The sequence below is a fragment of the Chiroxiphia lanceolata genome, chromosome 3, assembly GCF_009829145.1.
Source record: "Chiroxiphia lanceolata isolate bChiLan1 chromosome 3, bChiLan1.pri, whole genome shotgun sequence".
Lineage (NCBI taxonomy): Eukaryota > Metazoa > Chordata > Aves > Passeriformes > Pipridae > Chiroxiphia > Chiroxiphia lanceolata.
In genome coordinates, this window is record NC_045639.1 from 2508917 (window position 1) to 2528283 (window position 19367).

Sequence of the window (19367 nt, forward strand, 5' to 3'; positions counted from 1 at the left end):
AATTCTAGTAGTGTAAATGAAAGATCCCCCACAAGTTTTCCAGGCTTGTGTATGGTGATGATTCTTTCCCTCATGTGCTTTCCCTCGGTGTTGTCTTGAATATTTAGGTGTGAGCTCTTGTGCTTTTGCTCCCTATCTTTTTATTTTCTTTATTTTGTTCTTTTTTTTTTAATTCTTTACTAAGTAGAGATAGCCAGTTTCAGCATGGAAGATTAAATCTTATTGGAGAAAGTCTGTAGATGAGGAATGGGAGTGGGGGGAATGAACCAGAACTTCTCCTATATAGAACAGAAAAAATTGGCAGGCTGGAATTTTATAGGTTTGATAATACTTTTTTTTCCAGTCTTGCTGGTAACAGCAGTTCTTCATCAAAACCAACTGGACTGAGTTGAAAAAGTCTATTTTCTGTAGTTTCTGGTGAAACTTTCCAAGCAGCTTTTCTTACAGTTCCTCAGTAAACACGTGGGTTTGTGGCTCTTCAACACCATTTTGATCTTTGTGGAACATGAGGATTGCCAGGGGCTGTTGTAGAGAAAATTTCTGCCTTTTGCAAATCTCCTCCCTGAAAAGAGTGTCCTGGTACCGACTCAAACCCCAAATAACAACCCCCCTGATTTTCTGAAGTCTGGAATGATCCCATTTCCCAGTGTGGAGAGGAGCAGGTACCCATACGTGGGATGAACTGTTTCTTCTCTATTTTTTTTCTCATCATATTTCTATTCACAGAGATTTTTCTGCCACCTTTGGAATTGAGCTGCAGTTAATAGGATCTGATTGGAATTTTCATGAGCAGTATCTTTGTCAGATTTGTCCAAAATAACCGAGAGAAGACAGTTTAGATATTTCATATGTTCTCTTTCAATTGGTTAAAAATTAATGAGAAAACCCTCTTGAAATTCGGGAAGTAAATATTTTTCAGTACCATACATCATTAAGACCTGTTACATTTCTGATGCACACACATTTTCTAGGGCAAAGACCGCAGAAACTTGTGGAAACTTTGTTTCAAGAGCAGATGGACAATTTATAGATTCGGTGCTTGGCAACTTTGCCCCCTTTTTAAGGGCTCTCCGTGTGTGAAGCCTCGTGGCTGCAGGAAGTTCTGCTCGTGCAAATAATCCCCACAGCCTTTCGTGCCAGTATTGCCTCCTTCTGTCCAGCCTGGTCTGTGTACTGAGGGGTGAGCTATTAATATTTAGCCTTTTTACAGCTAAATTATCTGACTCCAGAATGGTTCACAGATTCTATTAGAGACCCCTACGGAGGGTTGCTTCTCCAAACAGGCATTTTAATTCATCCGGGTACACTAAGGTGTTGCCTTCCTTTCATTAATAAAATGGAAACTCATAAAGAAAACCAGATTATCCGGAATTTATGATCAGGTAATTTTGTTTCTCTTAGCTCTGGTAATAATTGTGGAACATTATTTCCTTGTTTCTTTTCCTTTCTCCTTCGCGTACCTAGAGAATCTTAATTTCTCATGTTTATTTATCTTTTCTTTTTTTTTTTCCTGTTTTAATTTGACAGGAAAAGCTATCTAGGACCCCAGGAGGCAAACGCTGAGAGTTAGGAATTGGCCCTTCCTATCTCCACTTTAATGAAATAATAAGTAATTGGTTCATATTTACCTATGCTTTGGAAATTCTAGGTTATTCTTTGTGTTCTGTCTTTAAAAAGTCTTTAAAATGGTAGTTTCTGGCTTTAGTTTTAATGTAGATTGGTTGGGGTTCCTTTTTCATTTTATCATTCACACAGTGAAGTGATTTATCTCTCTCATGGTGACTCTGAATATTCAACTTTCTACCTGCATTTTCCCGCATTTCCCCCTGAAACGGAGCCCTGAGCTCAAGGTGAATGTGAACAGACTGATTGAATGAAGTTTAAATACACTTGGGGTCCTCAATAGGGATGAATCACCACCGTTTTCCTGACACCAGCCTCTCTCTACCTCAGTGGCAAGGCTGTCTCTCTACTGACAGCTGCCTTTTTGGGGGAAAATCCCTGAATCCAGCTCTTGTGCAGGCGGATCGTGCTCTGGATCAGGGCTCTGCTTGGATCACTTCTCTGCTGCAGAGCACTTCTGAAGCACCTCTGCAGAGACCACTTCAGCTGAATGACTACTCCATGAACTTAAAATGGAGTGTGCAGAGCTAAATTATCCCTGTAGATGCTTTGGCTAAACTTCCAGGAGCAGGTTGTGCTTTGGAGATCTGAGAACCACAGCAAACCTCCAGGGAATTCACAGTAACGTGACACAAGGGTGATGTCATCCCTCACCAGAGAAATTTCCAAGTAACTAAAACAACCACCAAAATTTAAAGCATCTCTGTTTCTCGTACCTTTTCATTCAGAAGTTGTTAATCTCTTCTAAAACCATGGAAATGAGGTTTCCAAATTAAAATGGAACCCACTCGCGCACATTAAAAATTAAAGGTATTAGTCAGATTTTAACCATGATCTATAAAAACTGGCAACACAAGTGGGAGAGACAGATCACCATCCCTGTCACGGAAAGAAAATCTTCCTCAAACCACATTTTTTTCCCCAATTTGTGACAGTTCTGTGTAGAGTGTGACCTAAAGGCCACCTGCTCCACAGCAAGGGGTGGTTGATGCCTGTTTGGTACAACAGTGTAAAAACTCTTTTGCTGGTTGTCTTACCATTCTATCTCCGTGAGCTGTTACTGGGTTAAAAATGAATTTTCTTTATTTCAAAAGTTGTCTCCCTTAATTAGTGGCATTCATTATTTTTGATAATCTAGTGGCTGAAAAGTAGTTTATGAAGATGGCCTAATCTACTCTTAATGTCTCTGTTGGCATCATGGACGTTGCACTTCTCTTTCTAAATGGAATCTTTCTTGCTTACACATTCTTAACCTGCTCAAGCATTGAAAGCCAATAAACTACAGATTCTCTTAATTTAGAGCTGCTGAAGTTGCTGAACAGAAATATTTTCAATTTGATATTACTTTCATGAAACAGGAAGCAATAGCATGAAACCCCAGACAAAGCATTCCCAAAATATGGACTGAATAGTTGATTTATTTTTTTTGTCATTTAATAAGAGTGTAAAAGAGAAAGGGATGATACTCTAACATGGTAAATCCTGGAGAAAAAATAAAATTAATCAGATTTCTGCATTTCATCTGTATTATCTTAAGAACAGGCATAGGAACCCTTTAATTCCAGACCTCTGGAAGTTACCTTGCCAGAATGGGCTTGGTTTATCCCAGTTCCATCTTCTGCTGTTAATAATTTACTGCAAGCATCTGATGTCCAGTGATAGCCTAACCTAAATAATTTTAAATAGAGTAAATTTGGCTTGGCATGTTTAATAAAAGTTAAACTATTGCTGGCGATGGAAAATCACGAGACTGGAGACGTTCAGAGAGTTTTGAGATTTCTTTTGTTCTTTACTACTGCTTTCAGACTGCATTAAGTTTTGAAATTAGTCTAAAAAACAATTGCAAAATGCAAGGTGAATATTCCATTAATTTTTCTAATGGAATATAAAATAGGGGAGCTGCAGGTGAAGCAGATACTCAGCCTCTAGTGCAACTTCCTGCAACATGCACGGAGCAGAGGATTTTTGCTGGGTGTACAACCAACTTCATGGCAGAGAGAAGCAAAAGTAGTTTCCCTGATGAGAGGTTGAAGCTCCCGGGATGTGCAGAGCATCCAGTTTTTCTTCCAGGCAGAGCACACGTGGCCTCTGCCTGTTTATGACACTGCGGTGGGTGACAAAGCTGCTGCACCGGGCAGGGCTGAAACAAAAAGCACTCGGCAAAACTCAGGCAGGAGGCTTTGAAAGGTCTCCTGAGGAGGAACTGGTCGGTTTTGTAACAAGCCTTGCCCTGGAAATGTCTCTGTAAAACGAGTCCAGAGGGCTTGTAACACTTTCTGTAGCCCAAATGTCCTCACATTTGTTCTCAAAGACGTTGAAGTGTGGGGAAGCTTTAGAATTGCAGGTGTGGTTATGTGTAGGCACTAAAATCTCCCATTTTAAAACAGATTAAACAGTTTGATTACCACAAGTACCTGTCTGTCGTGTCTCCCATTGGGCTTTCCCTGCTCTCCTTCCTCTTTTCCCTTTGCCAGTTCAGAGCTGGGATGTGCACTGAGGGCTTCTTGGTGCCAGTCAAGGTCACAAAACCAACAGCTCTGGTTTGGGGAAAACATTTCCTGTGCTCTGTCACCCTACAGGGAAGGGTGGTGCTTTTCCAAGGGGGCAGGAAAATGAGGCTGGTCCCCTTTGTGCCAGTAATGAGGTCTGAGTGCAGATACTGGGATGAGGTTTGCAGTCCATGGGCAGAGCCCGTTCCAGTCCCTGTTGGTGTCAGTGCAGAAGTTGCCTTTAAGTTACTCGAGTAGGATTAGACTGTTAACAAGGAAGTCCCTGGCTGTGTTTAGAAACTGTGCAGTTGGTAACTGGCTCTAAAAGAGCCTCTCTGTTTATCTCCAATATTCTTTGTAAGCCCAGTGCTTCAAAAGTTTCTCCTTTGTTGTTAGAAGACCGGGTTTAAAAGGTGCATCAACAGTGTTACATCTTCTCCGTGGGTTGTTTATACTCTCTCTTTATGCCTGAATCCAAACCAATAGTTGTTATTTCTAGGGAGCGTTCAAGACAAGAAATAGCTGTGTGTGCTCTCACTGCATTCTGTGAATCACAAGCTAATTACTTCAAAGTTTATCCTAGAAACTATTGCTGTTCTATTCCCAGAAATACATCCTCATAGTTTATCCCCAGCGTTGGCATTGATGATCTCCCTGATCTTATTTAGATATTGATGGTCTTAAACATGTGTCAGGTTCCCTGTGTGTGTAGTGGCTGAGAGCATAGCTGACTTCCTTCAGTATTTTACTGAATTATCCATGTTTAACCTCATTAGTTTATGGATTACTGTGGAATAGTTGGTGTATGGAAGGAGCAGAGGAGCACCAGTTTAATTCCCCGTTCCACCCACGCACACACACAAGTCATCAGTCCCATTTGGTACTTCTGGAAAGTATTTGTAAATGTTATTTTCAATAAACATTTAGCTGGTTCATTATTAAATCTCTCTATAAATTTCGTCTTCTAGAAGATGTTAAAAAATCTTTAGAATTCATCAGCCTGTCTTAATACTTGTGCTCGGCTAATGTTTTACATTTATAGGAGTTTTAAAAGGCAGGTGCAGTGTGACATATCACAAGAAGCAAATTAAACTCTTGTAAAGCACAGCTGGAATGCTAAAAATGTGTATTTGTAATTTAAATATGTGACACCATCACACTGTAAAATCAGTTCATAATTAGAAAACATCTGTTTTTTTCCAATATGGTGTCTAATAGTATATTTAAATAATTTAGAATGCAATAAGGGGAGGGGGGAAAGTCAAGCTCTAGTAAGTGATTCAGGCCTTTTTTTTTTTTTTTCCCTTTTGTTTAAATGTCCTCTTCCAGGTCTTTAAGTAACCCATCATTTTGAAGCTAATTCTTGGTTCACATTATAATCACCACTGATGAAATACATATGCCAAACACATGTGCTGCTGTGACCTTATTGTCAGTCAAGAAACAGGTTCTGTGGGTGCTATTGTTGGGAAGGATTTACACACTGTCATGTTGCTGGTTTTTTTCCTTTTTGATTACTGGAGAACCGTGAGTCAAATAAAAGTTGATTATTTTAACAGCCAAATTTACATGAATACATATATACACACACATATATATATATATATGGTAAACACAATGCTGTCTGAGGAGTTTAGGATATCTGGAAACCTACTTAAAGCAGATGAAATACCGACTTAAAATGCAGTGGGATCAATTCGAGTTTAACTAATAAAGTTTGAACAAAACCACAACTTCTCCAACGAAGTTAACGTGGTAGATTAGCCACACATCTGTCATCGGGGCTCACCTAGGAGGGTATTTATATGGGTGTGATGAAATTCCTAATGGGGGTTTTTATCCTGCCTGAAGTGTGCAAGCAGAGCATTCCCCGAGTTTATCGGCAGTAAACTATGTAACCTTTCTCTTGCCATTACCTAAGCATCTATTTAAGATAAATAGAGGCCAGACGTTCCTGGACAGGTCTTGGGCCCTTTTTTCCATGGATAACCGCTTGAGAGTCTTCCCACATCCTTGAAAATGCCCACAAAGCCCGGCAGTGCTGCTCAGAGAGATTTTTCAGCTCAGTAGCTGGGCAGTGATGTTAGTAAATGTTGGTCCATCTATTATTACCTCCTCTCTGAGATGTGGGTGTTCTGGAGGAAAAAAAAAAAAAATGTTCAGTTTATGTGCTTTCTTTTTTAAATGAAAGTAATTTTTGCCCTGGAAATGAGGGGAAAAAACCCAAATCCAACTTTTTGAGGGCTAGGGAACATAAAGTTAATGTGCTGCCGTTTACAGGCATCTCGGTCCGGATCATCTTTTCTCAACCTTTGCTGCTGCAGCCCACCACAGGCTTTTCATCAGTTTATGCATTGTGTGCCAGGGCAAATAATGACAGAATATCTAGCTAAAGAAGGGGTACTTAATCAGCAATCAAGATTCAATTTGTTTTAATTTTAGCAGGTGTTTGTGAGGTACATTGATGGGAGAGATAATATGTACTGCTTTCATTAGCTCTCTTGTTTTTGTGCTTGAACATTTAAGAGCCAGATGTTCGGAGGTGAGCTGATCAGAATATTAAGTCTCCAGAGGTTGGTTTCCATAGTGTTTTACATTCCTTTCTTTATCTCCCTCGGTTCACCCTGAGCTATGAGGTGCAAGTGCTTGCAATGACAGGCTGCATCTCTGCTTCCTATTCAACCAAAGCTTTAAATTAGTCTAATTCCTTTTTTTAAATTTTTTTTTTTTTTAGCAACACAAAACCTACAAAAAAAAAATAAACCTGCAGAAAACAACTTTATTCTAATAATCTGCAATTAATTCTTGGTCCTTGGGTCAGATTCATTTCTCATTCAGAATTAGTTTAGTTGATAAAGCTCTTATGGAAACTGTTTGTTTGGTAAGTGGTGTATTGCCAGGAGGTTTTCTATGGAACTGCCATCACTCAGTAATCTACTGATTCCATCATCAAATTAAAAATATAATCTAGATTGTTACGGTGTTTTGGGGAAAAAGAAGCAGCTGTGATGTCAGAACACCCGGCCACGAGAGGAGGTTCCAAAATGGCCCTTGAGAGTCACTTCAGTCAATAGGTTTCTTTAAAAGAAGACACACAGGGTATGAGTATCCCAGGGGTTTAATGGCATAAGGTCACTGAAGGAATGCATTACATTAAACAATAGGATTGCAGAGGAAAGGCAACTGAACCTTTGGGGCTCTGTTTTTAGCCCAGGAGGTATCACCCAGCGGCCCTGGCTCGGTGGCTGCTGCAGTAATAAGTCAGAATTCTCCTTTATAATAAACTCTCCCAGTGTTGTGATCATGGTTTCTTTAGTAAGGGAAAAAAACCCCCAGAAATGAAGAGTTAAATAGCAGTGCCATTGGCAAATGCTATAATGTTTCCCCTCACTATTAATTGTTCTCTGTTTACTTTGATGCTCAAAGATTGCCCTGTTTTACAAGCATATTTTCTTAATTGTGTCACCTTGTGCTGTAAGTGTGTCAGAGGGGAAACATTTGCAAGTGATTAGATATGGACCTTTGTGTCACCAAATGTATGAGGTACATACCCTTATAGGATATAATTGTGATCTTTTAATATGCGGCCATTGACCCGGACTTGTTATTATCTATTATAGTTTATAATAATGTATCTCTTTATGATTAAATGATGATGCCTGGCAGAACACTATGATTAGCATTTCAGTTATTTATAGATTATGTCAGAGCAGTAATAAACATAAAATGCTGTTAATGTGTGGCTAATGAAATCTGGACATGAACAAGTTTATGAATTGATATAATTCATTTGAGTGTTCTAACTGAGCTGCTGGTTCTCCTCATAATTCAAAAGCTTAGCAGGGTTCACCGATTAGGTGGTAGACTAATTTGCTACAAAAAGTCAATGGGTTTTCATCGTCTTGGGCTATCATACACAGCATGGCTGATTGCATAAGGACTATACAAAGTAATTCTCATAAATATATTTATTAAGCTTAATATGTTTTGTGAGGTTGGGATGGAATCAGCCAGTGCACAACATATGTGGAACAAAATCACAGGGTGTTAGATACTAAAAAGATATGTTCAGTAAAATCATTCAGGAGCGGATCGATGAGGGAGTTATTTGAATTTTAAAAAGTGAGCAATTCAATATCAGATATAAATGAGAGCCATAAAGAACGCTACAGATGATTGACTGAGTTTGCTCGACGTTTATTTTACTTTGGCATCATAATTTCATTTCATGCTACAAACACCGTTTTAAACTTGGGTTCCTCGGTGCTGGAATTGCCGGGTGTGTTTGCAGTGCCTGTGCCTGGCAAAGGCTGAGGCAAATCCCACCCCAGAGTGTGTGTTCCTCTCCAATATTGTGGTCTAGTGACTGCCACCCGTCCTCTTCCAGCACTGTCCTGTGGTACCTACCTCTGCTGAGTCCTGAGCATCAGAAAAGACGTTCCCAGCCTTTGTAGGATATCTTTTGGGTTTTTTTAAACGATGCATAAGTAGGGTATTGGATGTGATTTCCTCTTGGGGATCTTTATTTTTCATCAGTCTGTCAGTTGGTTGGTTTCTTCCTCCTTTTCCTTTTGACAGCATCCTTTGCTTTCTCCCCTTCTTTGCTTTCATGCATCAGATCCACCATTGGTTTAATCAGGGTTGAACTCACCTTTGTGCTACCCAGAAATGCTTTTCTCTGAAAGTACTGGACTAATTTATACCCTCTATGTAATTCTGTCTTTTTCAGCATCTTTATCTCCTCCAAAATGCACTGGTTTAGAACCTTTTGTTTGAACGTCTCTGCATAAACTGACAGTGTTCCCTTATAAAGAAAGGAAATCTGTTCTGTAGAACCTCAAATAGATTACAAAAACACTTAGATAAGGTAAATAACTGAACCCCATTTATTCATTTATTTTAAATACTGACATACATAGTAAAATTTAACAAAAAGTATTAGGAGTTCTTAAGATATTACAAAGAAACAAACCCGAATAATCAGAAATGATTTACTTGTTGTGCTGCTTATTTAAGAAACTAACGGGATTAGTCCTGAGATTATGGCCCAGGGACAATCTCCTTAATAATAACATCAATCACAAAATTTTCAAGTTTTTCTTGTTCCATTTGAAGCCCCCCAACTATGTAGTTATTAAGGGGAGAGAGGGAAGTGCTGCTTGAGGACATAGAGACAGTTGTATAATCATTTCTTATTATAACAAGAGTCCAAACAGAACCCTTTTCTATTCTCCCCTCACATTTGTTTCTTGACCCAACCCGTGATCCACGTGATCCCTGCACTTTAATCTTCACTATCAGGTTTTCCCCTGTTCCTTCCCTATATCATTCCCATTACATGCATTCCTCCCTTGCATTACATAAATCTTTGTCTTGTCCCTACAGAAGAGCAAGACTTATGTAACCATAAACCACACGCCCCACTCGCTCCTCCCCTCTCCCCAAGCCGTGGCTTTCCAGCTCTTGGGGGAGACTTAGAAACAGATTTGTGCCTTTTTCTAAAGGTGTTTTAAAAGCAGAGATTAAAGATGCAATTTAACCCCCCTGTGTGTGTTATGTCCTGGAGAACGTGGTGTGTGGAGTTAAACGTGGATGTGAATCCCCAGTTCCTCCTGATGCAGGACGTGCTTGTTTCCTGCTCAGTTAGGAGGATTCCCCATTTCTGATGCAAACCTTGGGCTCTGTTGGAAGTGGCAGCTCTTGGGTTATTATAATATTAAAGTATTATTATACTTTTTAGTATTGGAGCATCTGTGCTTGGACCTGGAGCTGTCACACGGTGGCTGTGTCTGTGTGCAGGGCCATAACATTTGGCTGATTGTCTTTGTGGCTTCTTGCAACTTCCCTAAGACTTAAGTGAAGGAGAGAAAAACCTTTGTGGAGGTATCCAGCTGAAAACCACCAGAAAAATTTCTAGGTGAAAGAAGTCCTCCTTAGCCAAGCATCCCTCCTGCAAGGTGTACAAAGGGACCCTGCATCCCATCTGTTTGCTGTCTGCACTATCATATCTTGCATTCTGTTTATTTTAAATCTCCTCTTACTTAATTATAAAATGGAGCTGATATTTTTTCCTGCGTCACAAACGAGAACGGTAACATTTCATTTCTGAAGTGAGATGCGGTTCAGCTTCTGCTCTTGATATTTTCAAGAGGCCAGTGATTAAAAATCCGTCGTGGAATATGCTCTGTTATTGCCCTCTCTAGGCACTGTCGCATAAAACCTTAAAGGTTCTGGTGCTAAATCCCCACGGCAGCGGTTTGATACATGCCAGATGTTCACTCAGGGGAGAGATAAATGTTTAATAATTTTTGCTATTGTTACTGTTTTTACAACGTGTTATACTGCCGGGGCTTGCTAAGGCTAAAGCTCTGTTTTGCTGAAGGAACAAGCCTCTAATAAGTAAGATGTTTGCATTTCCATCAGCTTGGTTTTGCATAACAACAGGGGAGATTTCACCTGAAGCACAAGTAGCCCCACTCCGAGTTGACAAAAGGGTTTAAGTGCCATCTGAAATCCCGTTCCAGGGAAGAAAGGCTGCTAAAACCTCCAGTTGGTTTTAAAAGTCTCAAACTTCATTGGCTCCAAGTAGCAACTTAGAACCTATTTACACAGGCTTGGCCTGCTGTGGTTCTTTATCCAAGATGAGAAGCATTAATCCCATTTGCCTGTGGCGTTTGCACCTTGGAGCGCTGGTGTAATAGAGCAACGTTCATCTTCTAAAATTAGACAAGTGCCAAAATGTAAAATTAATACTGTACAGTTGAGTGAGATTGATCCCTGTCAAAACACTGATAATGTCACAGAATTACTCTGTTTTTTGGAGCTAGTGGGAGCTAACAAGGAATGGGATTTGCTTTCCCCCCAAAATGGAAACCGGGCAAAAACTCTCGAAAGCTGAGGCAACAGACTGAGGCAGGTTGGGTTAAAATCTGGATTTTCAGATATCTTCTGTGCAGCTCTGAGGAGTTCCATTCCCAAATGCTGCTCCTTCTCTGCTGCTCCAAGAGTCTGTGTGTTACTGGATAGAGCAATGCTGCAGTGCCTCTTTCCAAGAAGAAATCTGAATCCTCCTGGATCAATGAGTACTTGGGGTAACTGGAGCTCAAGAATGGCGGTTACTAGTAAGGGACCTTCCTTCCTTCTCCACAAATACCCTCAGTTCCCAATGAACTTTCCCCTCTTCCTCTGGGAATGTCCCCTGTGACCGAGTGACAGCTGCAGTAGTGGAGGGTGTGTTTTCACATCAGGCAGGAGAGGGGGGAAGAGCAAAGGAAAATCCGTGAGTCTCAGTGATGAGCCATGAGCATGTCTCGGATGGTGTGTGATCACTGCTCACCTCAAAGGACAGTCACTGAGGAACGACCTTCCCTTACCAGCCATGAGCATCCACAAAAGAACAACTTTCTAAAAAAAATAACCCCCTCCCCTGCCTCTCTGCTTGTCCTGAAGGGCAAACAAGGTAACAGGGAAGCGAGGAGCCATCTAATTTCAGCAGGATGTTTGCTGAGCTCTTTCTCTCATGCACATGCACTCTTTCACTTATTCACCTTTCCCACTGCATTATCTTAATGAAATGAAGGGAGCCCCCCCCTCCATCTTTCCACTTCACCCTTGTCTAGAACTTGTAATTGCTTATTGCAGATTTCCCTGGGCTCTAGATCCCTGCTGGTTGGGCACTGCAGCCCTGATCCTGCTGGTCTGAGTGGGGATGGCACAGTTGGAGCCACATCAGAATCAGGAAAGAGTGTAAGAGTATAAATCTGCATCATATTTTTCTTCAGCTCAGGCTGAGAAAAAGTGTCTTACTCTCTGAAAGGTCATTATCCTCAAGGAATAAAAAAAAAATCAGGAATACAGGTCAGGCTGCTTTCAGCATTCAAATCTTGTTTTTAAAATGAAGGAAAAGATTGGTAATCTGTAAATTTGTGAATTGGGAATCCTGTGTCGTGCAGTCCTCAGGAATATGAAGAGATTGGAACAGTGGGGCAGTTTTTCAGTGGCTGTGTCCATTGGAACAGGGTGCATCCCAATCCATGGTCTGAACTAACTAGTTACCATTTTGCAGATGTGATGGTCGAGTGCACCAACCACAAAAAACCATCATGCTGCCTCTTGCAAGCTGGTAAAATTGGGATGAAATGCACACAGAAATAGTGCCTCAGCTCTCACCTGTCCTCAGAAAATAACCCCCCTGAGCTTTGCTTGGCTGGCATGACACATCCACGGGCACATTCCTGACTCAGCATTCCAACAAACTTCAGATCCTGTGTATAGACTCTGTGTGAGGGAAGTCTGGCACTTCAGCTATTTCCATTAATGGAAGGTAGCTGGATCGTTTTCTGGCACGTTATCTTTATTTTCTTATGTCTTACTCCATGCTGAGTGTTAGCATTGTTCTTGGAATAATGCTTTACCTTGGAAAACATTTTCAGTGGCTTCTAGGATTTGTCTGGCTCTTGTTTCCAAAATGTTCAGCTTAATTGTAACATGGCAGACAAAAACAGGCCTTGGACAGTACAGAAAAATTTGTACAAGTACAAAAATTTGATTACTACTTTCGAAGTTTTCTTTCACTTATCTCAGTATAAAATATTACAAATACAAAAACCAGTCAATATTGATGTTTAAACTCTGGATACTAAACAACAGTGCAAATTTATGAGCTAAATTCACCATTTGATCTATAGATTCTATTAATGTCATTGGGTGTAGCTCATTTAGATTGTGATATGTTTTATACAAGGTAACCTTGAACAAACAGGGAGTTTTCAGATTATTTCCCCCAATCCCTGATCAAGCCAGTACAGCAACTTTAATGTTTTTCAGTGTACTTCCTAAATCCACAATGTGGAAGCACAGTCAGATTGCTAAATAGGCTTTCAGAATTATCTTTCCAATTATTGATGCCTGAGCGAGTTAGAGAAGAAAGGTAATAGTAATGAAAATAGTAGTAGTAACAATGATGATGAATTATGGCTCTTGTTCTCATGATATTTAAGTCAGGAAGTTTTTACTGGTACATCTGGCAAGTAATGCAACCAAAATCTAGGGACTCTTAAAGCAAACCCCAGCCCAGGCTGCTGAGAGCACATATAACATATATATTATATATGCTGTGCTTTCCCTTTTTAGTCTTCCTTGTGCAGAAAATGCATCTCTATTACCTTTCTCATCTAAACTTACAGTGTTATTTACATAAAAGTAGAGAAAACAATAATAATGACAGGAGTTGAACCAGCTACAGTAAATGGTGAAATTGAGTTCTTAACTTCCAGCTTTGGCTGGAGGGAGCAGAGGAATGTCGTGACCCTGACAAAATGGAATTGGGAGTTTCTGAACTTCCCTGAGTTAGTGGCCAGTCCTGAGATTGGATCCTGGATCCTCCTGTCCCATCCCATGGAGGGACTTTCTGGTAGGGAAATGGAGGAGCTGCAGGATGACTGTCAAAGACAGGGAGAAAGGGGCCAACAAATATGGAACCGTTTGGATGCCTTTGGGTGGTTATTCCAGAGAGCATTTTAAATGTAACTCTGCTGAACTCGGCTCTGCCCTTTAATTTTATATTTCTGTGCTGGCTGAACTCTGAAGGCATTATGGATTCAGGGCAAAGATTACGTGGCTATTTAGAACCCCAAACCGTGAGGAATGATGGCGAGTTCAAGAATCTGGTGGCTCCATCTTCAGATTGATGATCATCTCAGAATTATATATAAACGTGGTACCTCTCCTGCCCATTTATTCCAGTCCCTGAAATCCTTTCTCTGTGCACTTGCACAGTGGGGTTGAGTCCCTTGCAGGAGCAAAGAATGATGTCATGGGCATCTGAAAGAGAGAGGGAGAGGAAGGAAATGTATTGGGAATTGCATGATGGAAAGTGGAAGGAAGGTGAGGCCGGCACGGCCTGGGTGTTATGATAAAGAATTCTGTCGTAGCAGAAGTAACGAGAATGACTAAAATAAAAGGTGAGCACGGGCAAGCCAACAATTCCTGCTTTAATTCAGGATTTCTCCTTCCATTTCAGTGTTTGGATTTAGTGAAAGTTGTAGAAATGAATTGCAAATATTGAGGTTGTTGCTGATTTTAGCATTGGCACCTACTATGGTGTTGTCTTTTGGTTTTGTGAGCCCTGATATGGGACTCACTTTTGTTACCCGTGGATATATTCCTGTTGTATGTGGACATGTTTTTTGGACTCCCCTCCCTTTGGTGTGCTGACTGCAGCCAGCAAGGTACCAAACATCCAGGAGCTGCCATAAAACAGGGGCAGGAAATGGCGAGGGGAAATTAGTTCATATTCTTAAAGAATGGTATAATAATTGCTCCTTCTGTAATTCTTTTCTCCTATTTCTTGTAGTTGTGGGGAGACAGGATTTTATAGGTATTAAATATGTTATAGGACAATTACCTCTGTTTCAACCAAGCCTGAATTGGTAATTGTGCTGTAATGTATTAGAGCATAGAGAGTCCTGAACCAGCTTTTCCTTCCTATATTGAGATCTTTATAATGATGTTAATTAATAAATAATAACTTTTGATAGAGAGAGAGAATAACAGCAAGGTTGCAGTCGGGAGGTACCATGGGGCTATTTCAGCTGGGAGCTGCCTATATTTGGAACATTAAATTCATTTTAACGTAACATTCGTTGTGTTTTTTATAACTCACATATTTCTCGGGTGCGTATACAAATAAATATGTGTGTGTAATAAAGAGCTGTGCATTCACACCCTCCTTCTGCACAGGAGCAGAGAGGAAAGGGAGCAGAGCTACAGGAAATTCTGGGAGATGCAGACCTGTATAAATGGGTTGTGGTCTTAACAGAGCTTCTCCTGATTAGGTAAAAAACTAATTAGGTTTTGTCATTTATTCACTTGGAGTTTTGTCTCATTGAAACCTTGCTACTCTATTTAACCTACTTCTAGTCTGCAAATATCTGCTGCCATGTTATGTTATGCTTTTTTTGCTTAAATTAACTCCTGAATAATACAGCACAGCACATGCAGGAGAATGAAAAGTTTTCACATTTTTAATACAAGACTGATTTTATTATATTACTAGAGAAATAAGTTAGATTGCTCTTGCAATCTCAATAAATCACACATGAAGTCTTCTTTTTTCTAAATTAAATTTTTATTTAAATAAAAGTGTTATGTTTGTATTTGAACTGACAGCTAAATCTGATAATTAGAGTGCATGAAGTTGGCTTTGATTGGCATTGTAATTGGATTGTCATTGGGCTGAAAACCTATTATCTTTGGATCATGCCCCATGAAATCTGTTGAAGAAACTTTGCTGCCAGTCATTAAAGCCACCATCTTGGCTTACAAATTAGGTTTGAAAGGCTTTTTACCACTGGGAATGTAATTTAAACCACTGCAATTGCACTCCCATTAATTAAAATTATATTAAAATTATGGTTCATTTTCTAAATATTTTTTTCATATTTTATTAGACATACTTATTACTAAATGCTTAACAAATTACATAGCAGAGCTAGTAAAATTATATTTTAAGATAATCCATCATTTCAGCACATGCTACTCAGCATCAGTGGAATTAGTCAGTGTGTTGATCATTAAAGGATACACTATTTATGTTTTTCATTACTGGTTCTCATTAAAAATAAAATATAATTATAAACCACTTTAAAAAAAAAAAAAGAAAAATTCCACTGAAAATTCTAATTAATGTTAGTAGAAAACTTAGAACCTGCTTTAAAGTGAAATAGTTCATTGGCCCATTGTTTTTTGTGTATGTATTTTCTCTGGAAGTCACCTTGAGTATGTTAAGCTGTACAGAGACAGGAACAGCAGAAATATTTGTTCCTTGTAGCACAAAACGTTGTGTTACAGAAGTTACTTTGTGATCCGAGTTGATACTAAAGGATAAAGGGTTGGGATCTGTGCAGGTTTGCCTGAGAAGTCAGCAAGGATTACTTTTAAAAATGCTGCATAAACAGAAAAGCAGAAAAATTCACAGGAGGAACTTCTGCAGCCCTTCAGGGGCTTCATGGAGCCTCTGCATGTCAGGGCTGTCAGGGATCAGGGATCTCCAGTGTTTCCCCCAGGGTGCTCTCAGGAATCTCCAGTGTTTCCCCCAGGGTGCTCTCAGGGATCAGGGATCTCCAGTATTTCCCCCAAGGTGCTCTCAGGGATCAGGTATCTCCAATATTTCCCCAAGGTGTTCTCAGGGATCAGGGATCTCCAGTATTTCCCCAAGGTGTTCTCAGGGATCAGGGATCTCCAGTATTTCCCCCAAGGTGCTCTCAGGGATCAGGAATCTCTAGTATTTCCCCCAAGGTGCTTTCATGGATCAGGAATCTCCAGTATTTCCCCAAGGTACTCTCAGGGATCAGGGATCTCCAGGCCTGCCTTGGCTTTGCAGGAATCTTGCAGCACTACTTGGAGTTCTCTGTGTGGATTTTTTTCTGTTCTTACCTGAGGTACTTCATGCAAGGAAGTTCCTCATTGCTCAGCAAGTCGAGGCCTAGAAATTCACTTCTTTTAAGGTTACCATTCCCCACTTGATAAATCCCAGTGGGATTCCATCTGAAATCCCTGGAGTGCTTTAGACTCCCCATGCCTCCTTTTTAGTCTGTGAAACCACTGAACTCCCTTAAAAGTGCCATTTTCAAATGAAGCTCATGTATTTAGACTTGACTTCAGCTGTTCCCATGTGAGAATTTGCTTACTCTGTGCTCCTTAAACATTGTTCTACGTATCAAGAAATTCTACATTTTTCTTCCTGAGAGGATCTCAGTTATTTTGATCTGTGTGGATCTAAAGTGAAGTTTTATCTTAAAAAGTAAGAGTCAGGGCTGTAAGAGAGTTGGAATATAGAGACCAGTGTTGTTATGGTCACTGCACATGAATTTCTGGTTTCAGCTGAAGGAGTTAAATATATTTATTTTTCAGAATAATTATTTGGGGATAGAAGCCTGTTAAACGCTGGTAGGTTATTCCACTAGTTAATCAATTAATAAAGGGAGCTGGCAGAACAAAATGATTGGCAGATGTTCCTGGAATGAAGAGCATCAAATGTAAAAATGGCAGGTTTCTGAACAAAAGGGAAGAAAAACCTTGGAAAGTGGTTTACCAGTGTGGATTTAAATGACAGATTCTGGCATTTCTTCTAAATTAAAAGTGCCTTTTTTCGCTGTTGTTCAAGATGGGCCGAAGTGGCGCCGATTCCGAGAGCTGCTGAACCAGCTCCTCTTGTTTCTGAGGTATTTACTGGGAATAGATCAAACCACTGGGAAGGGCTTAAACAGGCAAATCCACTGAAGTCACTGTCACCTTCAGCTCATTCAGTAGATGGGACTGGCCCACTAAATATCAAAATAAGGACAAATATGTTATTTCTTTTCATTAAGTTCAGCCTTTCACTTCAGGCTCAGGGTTCATTTTATTACATCACAACTAATTATCCCAACCCTCTTTCCAGAAAGATGCCAACTTGCTGCTTTTTGTTCTGTATCTTGAAGAAATCTGATCTCTTTATGTCCACTATTTATCTCTGAGTAGATGTATCTCGATCTCTCTATATCCACTGTTAGTCTGGAATAAGCTTGGTGGCAGCAGGAAGAAAAATACAAATTGTTCACGCACAAAAGAGGAAGGTTTATTGGTTCGACTGTTCAGCTATTCAGTTCACCTTCAAAAACCCAACCAAACTCCAGCCCTGCTCTTCTCCCCATGGCCAATAGTAGCACTGTTCCTGCTAGGAACTTTGGGATGCAACAGCCTAATAAGTAGAAATTATTAATAATCAAACTGAGGCACTTAGTCCGAGTTAAAGGCACATTTTTTTGCCTCTTCTCCTGCTACTTTTTTTTTTTCCATTCAGTGTTACTTGGATTCTCTACATTAAGTTAATATTTACTCTTCTTGCCACAGAAGAGCAGCAGAGTAAATAGGATTTCGTATAAGGAAGCTGCTGGAGTTAAACAAACACGGCAGTGGCCAGTTCTAACCTTTCCTGCGCGAGCCTCAGCATCCCCCAAAGACCCAGGGCCCGTTTCTGGAGCCCCCCCCCCGGTGATCCTGCCGGGGCAAAGCCTTTTCTGTTGCACCATGAGCCCCATCTCCTGCTGTGTGAGCTGGTCAGGGTCTCACCCAGCCCACGGGGCCTGGGCTGTTGGATGAAGCTGCTCATCCACCCCAGGAATTGCTGCGGCGTCGGAGCTGCCCCAGCGGGGCCGTGCTGAGCTCACTCTCCTGCGGGACGAAGTGGTGGCTCAAACCCGCTCCCGTTCCTGCCCTGGGAATGGTGCAATTATGCAAGGTGCCTTTGACCCCTAAATCAATAGGGGCTGCTTAACTGAGGAAACAAATCGCGGCTCTGATGGCCAATAACAAACTGCTGGTGCTTTCTTTGATCTGTCTCTCCTTCTGTTAAACTGCCTGCCAAAGGGCGAGGAAAAATGACAGAGCTGTCAGCCGGAAAGAACTTTCTGGGCTCCTTTGTAGGAGCTCATCTTTTCATGGCCCTGTGCCAAAGAGTGCAGGTACCTTCCAACCTAAATACAAAGAAACTCATGTTTGAAAAGGATACACAGTTCCAGCAAGGAGAATCTAATGAACTTCTGATAAAAGTCACACCGAAAGGAATAATATGTTGCATCATGTGTTTATCGTCCACTTGCAGCCATTTATTACTGAAGCATGGGAAGTCAGTCCTCATCAGATGCTTTGTTTCATCAGACACATTTGACATATAAATAGTGTTATCTGTAATTAAATATGCTCTGGCAGACCTCAAATTGACTGTTGTCACAACTATACTTAGAGCTGACAGTGCTGCAGACTGGGGGAATGCTTGCAGTGCTCCCAGAGCCGGGGAAGGTCGCGTTCCAGTTGCCTGAACAAGCCACAGCTGTGTTAGGTGCTTTCTGAGGATATGTGGCAACTGGTGTTATCAGTACTTAGGATCAAACTTAGGAAAAAAACCTTCAAGATCATGGAGTCCAATGTTAACCCAGCACTGCCAACCCCCCCACTAAACCCTGTCCCCAGGTGCCACATCTGCATGGCTTTTAAATCCTGTCAGAGATGGTGACTCCACCACTTCCCTTGGCAGCCTGTTTGAAGGTTTGACAACCCTTTCCTGCTGGATCTCATTGATACCTGTGTTTCCTTGTGCAGATTCACAGTCCTAAATCAGGTGATGATTTGGGAAATACACACAGGAACTGTTTTCTGGATTTGCCCAGTAGTACATGCCACATGTGTGCCATGTGTTAATTTGTTTACTTGGAG